Source organism: Hippopotamus amphibius, chromosome 10 (genome assembly GCF_030028045.1).
Source record: "Hippopotamus amphibius kiboko isolate mHipAmp2 chromosome 10, mHipAmp2.hap2, whole genome shotgun sequence".
NCBI lineage: Eukaryota > Metazoa > Chordata > Mammalia > Artiodactyla > Hippopotamidae > Hippopotamus > Hippopotamus amphibius.
In genome coordinates, this window is record NC_080195.1 from 100,142,168 (window position 1) to 100,147,827 (window position 5,660).

The 5,660-nt window shown below is 38.0% G+C and overlaps 1 non-coding gene across 1 annotated transcript; it reads right to left on the reverse strand.

The window, feature by feature from the left end:
- Positions 1–3,718: 3,718 nt before the first annotated feature.
- LOC130830665 (small nucleolar RNA SNORA51) lies at positions 3,719–3,841 on the reverse strand. The gene has a single exon (XR_009047837.1). It is a non-coding gene; the product is annotated as a small nucleolar RNA SNORA51 (small nucleolar RNA).
- Positions 3,842–5,660: the final 1,819 nt, after the last annotated feature.

The following is a 5,660-nucleotide window of genomic DNA, read 5'->3' on the forward strand; positions in this document are numbered from 1 at the left end:
TATAAATTATTTTCAGTTTTACTTTATAAATTACATTTAAAAAATTTATAGTCTTTTATGAGCATATTCCCTTGTTCTTTATTTATTTATTTTTCTTCTTAATCATTCTCTTGAATCAGTTAGGCTTTTAAATCCGTTTACTTTGGAGTTCAGTGTTTATTTTTCAAATGTTTAAGACCTTCCTCTTTATCTTTTTTTGTCTGCTTACCTCTACCAGGATTCAAAGTTGAGTGGAAAACTACTGGACTTCCTTTGTAGGAGGTTTCTGTTTACAGGGTCCATCTTCCCCTTATCTATTTGACTTTGCTCTGACATTCCATTTGGGAGCAGAGTTACACAAAAGCATGAGAACTTTCTGGACTTTCCTTCCAGATGTTCTGATGCTTTTTAATAACTCTGACTCATATTTTGACTGATAACAGAAAAGGACAATAGGAAAATACTGCAAGCAAATTATTTATTACTTTCAAGGATCACAATATGGTACCCGTTAAACATCATCTGAGGGAAAACAGGGAGCCCACTCTTGCCCACTTTGCTACTTTTCCTGCTGAAATGATGGTATCGTGCAGGTAGAAGTTTGGGCAAGTCCTTCAGTATTACAGTAAGTTGAGCATTACACATTGGTTACTTATGGATGAATATGAATTCTCAAAAGTGTATTTTTAATTTTAATTCCTTGTCCTGACCTCCCCCAAATCATTTGGTCTGTAGATAATAGAACTGTTAATAAACAAAAATATGAATGCCACATTAAAAAAAAAGAAAAATACATAATGCTGTTGCAGAAAATGCAAGGCAATTTAGTCATAGAAAAACAATTGATAATGAGCATGCTACAGCATTATATGGTTGTAGATTATACCACCAATTGTTATCCCAAGGGACAGAATACAATTAGGAGAGAAAACCCAACTTCACTAATATCTTATATCTCACTTTTCTGTCTTGATCAAATGTCCCTTGTTTAATGACTGCTCAATTGCAATGAGCTTTACTTAACTGTCCCACGTGCTTTGGAAATCCATACTTGCCGAGACCAGCTCGGTGACTCGAGGTGAGTGACGGGTGCCGCAAGCTTAAAGAAAACACAGACACAGATTTAAGAGAAAGATGGGACTGGGGGACTCAAGACCTCTAGGATCAAGAGCCTTGCTGATTGATCCCACGTTGCTTTTATTGAGCTTTCCACATAGCCTAAGGGTCTAACACTCCCAGTTTCATCCCACAATCAAGGTTATCTTTGAAGTAAACAAACAAAGGCCTCACATGACTGGGGGCAATGATCTTTGTTTGCCTTCTGGGTCCCGATTTGAGCTGGGCGTGGATTTGAGCTGGGCGTGAATTTGAGCTAAGCATGGAAAGCAAAGCAGCCCTGGGGGCAGGAGACCTCTCTCAGAAGGAGTAAGGGTCTGTGCCCCACCCCCGTTGGCCCCTCTGTGACTGTGCCTGTCTTAGGTTGTTCCTCCCCTGAGGAATCTTACCCGTCTCTGGCTAACCAGATTTCCTCCAGGGCCAAACAGGGTAATATGAGATGTGCAAGTGAGGAAGGGGCTGCGCCCCCAGAGAGGGTCAATTTTCTGTTTCCACAGTAGCCTATGCCTCCATGGCCTCCACGCCCAGCACCCTTAGTTCCTCCACTGCTCAAGCAGGACGTCCTGCATCCAGTTGCCTGGCCCACACACTTTAATTACTTTTAGTAACATTTTCAAGGTTTCAGAAAGACTTCTGAATGTTTTCCCACACATACAAATTGCCTTTCTCACTTGGAGTTTCTTTACATAGCATTTGTTTCACTCTACCCCAAAATTTGCTATTTTCTTTTCCCGTTCTCCCACTTCAAGTTTTCACTATCTTTCCATGTGCGTGACATTACTTACTTCTCCACTACTCAGGCCATGTATTTTCTACTCTGCTCCCATTTTTGGCTGGTGTATGCTTCCAAAGATAGGTCCTAGGTCACCAGGTTCACCAAAGGATTCCATTCTGGTCCCTTTGATGACTGACTTCATAGGTCCACTGACTATCAGGGTTGAGAGTCCTTCAATGGACAGATGACAAACCTGGAAAAACTACCGCTGAAAGAGGAGAAAATTGGACTCAGAACCAGATAACTTGGCAGAGTCCCAACATGTCACTGCAAGGTTGTTACATCCAATTCCTTACCTTTAAATGCTTATAAATTCTTGTTTGTATGGCTGTAGTGAGGACAAAGTGAAATAATGCTTGTAAAGTGCTTAGCACAGCTTTTGAATCACTATAGGGGATAAAAATCTATTGATTCTCAAAAAAGGGAAGATTGAATTTTACTGAAGGCCACAGGCTGAAGATGATCTAGGGTCTAAGGAGATTTTATCTACAATCTATTTACCCAAGAGGAATGGGCTTTTCCAATCACTCCTGTATAGAATTGCCTGGAACATAGGAGTTAAGGAAAAATAAAGTGTAATATGTTCAGACAAAAAGGAGAGGGAAAGATAAATGATATGACTTCATTTTGGGTTTCCAGCCAGCTAAAAGAAATGAATGATGCATTCCTGATATAGATAATAACCTGATGCAAAAATGAATTAGAATTCTGAAAAAGGAGCCTCAACTAAGTTTATTTGGGCAAAATCTCTTTTAACTAAATACAGAGGGATTAAAAACTTCTTGACTTTTTCCAATCCTACTTGAAAGAAAACAGGGGAAAGAATTAGAATGATTACATCGATTTATATGATTCTCATCAAGAGGAAGTAACTGATTGTTCCTGGTCAGAAAATTATGGTAAGAACTTAGCGACAAGACACCTTGCCATTTTATTTTATTTTATTTTATTTTATTTTATTTTATTTTATTTTATTTTATTTTATTTTATTTTATTTTATTATGGGCTACTGCCATAGCATTTTATTTATTTTATTTTTATTTTTTATTTTTTTTGGCTGTACCGAGAGACGTGTGGGATCTTAGTTGCCAGACCAAGGATCAAATCCGTGCCCCCTGCAGTGAAAGCATGGCGTCTTAACCACTGGACTGCCAGGGAAGTCCCGCTATTTTATTTTAGTTTTTGTAATAGCAAAGGGCTGGAAGGAAGAGTCCAAAGTGAGCTACCATCTTTAGGAAGACAGGTGTTAAAATGTTCAGAATAAAGTAATTCCATAGCTTGAAATTCTGACAAAACGTTTCAAGAGAAGAGATAAACTTAAAAATGCTATAATTCTAATTTATAATCACAGATGTTATCAATCCTAAAACAAGGGAGATGAATATTTTAAAAATGGTATCTCTATGATGAAGTTATAGAAATAAAGTAACATAGCAGTTAGGAGTTTAGTCTTTGGAGCCAGATTGCCGAAGTTTAAATGCCAACTATCGCGTTCACCCAGAGTTATACTGTCAAATTACTCAGCCTCTCAGCACCTCAGTCTCCCTTCTAAGAAGCAGAGGATTAGGGAGTTCCCTGGTGGTCTAGTGGTTAGGATTCTCTGCTTTAACTGCCGTGGCCCGGGATTCAATCCCTAGTTGGGGAACTGAAATCTTGCAAGACACATAGCTTGGCCCACCACCCTTCCAAAAAAAAGAAAAAAAAAAAAGTAGAGGATATGCTTTTACCTACATTTTAGGGTTTTGTGAGAATAAAATGAGTAAAGAACCTACCACACTTACCAGAGTTTCATATGTAGAAAAAAATTAAATTATAGGTATTATTATTAAGTTTTTTTTCCCCTCAATTCCATGTCCCTCTGTTCACAATACAGGCCAGGCATAGGGCCTGGTATATAGAATAGATTTATTCGGCCTCCTCTTTCTGTACAGTTATTGTAAGCAAACAGCCTGTGCTAAGTACTGGGAAGGCTCAAAGTGTTATTTAAAAGGAAAGGGTATAGAATACGAATAGCAAAGAATGTTATAAAATTACTATGTGTACACTGAGATCGTCAAAAGGGGGGTGAACCCGACTGAGCAGAGTCGTACAAACAATATTTTTCCCATTACAACAATATGATGACCTAGAAAGAGATAAACTTAGTATATTCGATAATGGAACACGGGGGGATAAAAAGAAAAGCACATCGACCCTCATTTTTCTTGTGAATTATCTGGTAAGAATAATCAGTGGAAGGAAAGCGATAGGAATGAACATAAACTCAAGAGAAGTGAACACTGGATAAGCAAACATCTAGGATGCTTTAAACAACGAAAGCTCTTGTGTTTAGAATAAATCGTGTATGATTTGATCAAGACATTTATGAAAACATGGAGACTGAAAAAGTTCGGAAAAACCAGAAAAAAACGAATACCTTCCAGCATTCCAAAAGGAAAAAGTGAACTCCACATTCAGCAGTGTTAAAAGTGGTAACAATACCAATCATGGTAGCAGCAGCAACAGCAGCAATAATAACAGCAGTTAATATTAATTGATATTTACTAGGCACTAACCATAGCACATGAAATACTGAAATCAATTTTAACTTCAAAAAACTGCATAAAATGTGCATTATTATTATTCATATTTTACATATAAGAAAAAGAAGGCTCAAAGAGGTTAAGTACCTTGCTCAAGGTCATGGAACCCTGCAATTGTGGAGCAGAAATAGAACCCAAGCAGCCTGACTCAGGCATCCTTGTTTTAACCCTGTTCAGTACTGAACACAGTACTTTTTTTTTTAATATATATGTACTTTATTTTATTTATTTATTTTTGGCTGCATTGGGTCTTTGTTGCTGCGAGCTGGCTTTCTCTAGCTGTGGCAAGTGGGGCTACTCTTCCTTGCAGTGTGCCGGTGAGCTGGCTTCTCAGTGTGGTGGCTTCTCTTGTGGAGCACGGGCTCTAAGTGTGCGGGCTTCAGTAGTTGCAGAGCATAGGCTCAGTAGTTGTGGCTCACGGGTTTGGTTGTACCTCGGTATGTGGGATCTTTCAGGACCAGGGCTTGAATCCGTGTCCCCTGCATTGGCAGGTGGATTCTTAAGCACTGCACCACCAGGGAAGTCCCACAGTACATTTTTGAAGTGTATTTAACTTTCATTTGCAGAGGCATTATGTTATAGGTATATAAATAACATGCAGGTTTTATTTAAAAAACAATTTTGAGAGAAGTAGAATGCATAGTAATTTTTCAATCTGTTCTATTTCTTGCTGGGAAATACTAATAATGTGATATTTGCTCAAGGTGATTTGAATTGCATGACCAAACATTTGCTTGGTGCCTTTACTGAATTTTGTGTTGTTTTTTTTCCCAGATAGTTGCTTTATAACACTTTGGCATCTTTCTAGTAAAAACTGATGGCATGCAAAAACAGTGATAAGTTGGGATCACCCAGCACAGTATCAAAATTAATGCTTTAGCCCATTTGTAGATGGTGTAAAGAGTACAGTTATAACAGAAGAGCTCCACCCATTTCTTATGTAAATTATTTGATGACACAAAGACTAGGGAACTACTATATTGTTTGCAAGTTAGTGGCCTGTTTGCTTTGCTTTGAATTTTTTTCTTTTTCTTTCTCTGCTTTCCTTCTCTACTCAGCTTGAAGTCAAAGGATCTTTTCCAGGTGACCCTAACTTCTATGAGTATGGAAGATTGGATATAGATTTCTAAGTTGACAGCCTTTTACTTTTTGGATGTTAAAAATGCAATTCTTAGCCTTCATTAGTGTCTGTCGAGAAGTATGCAATT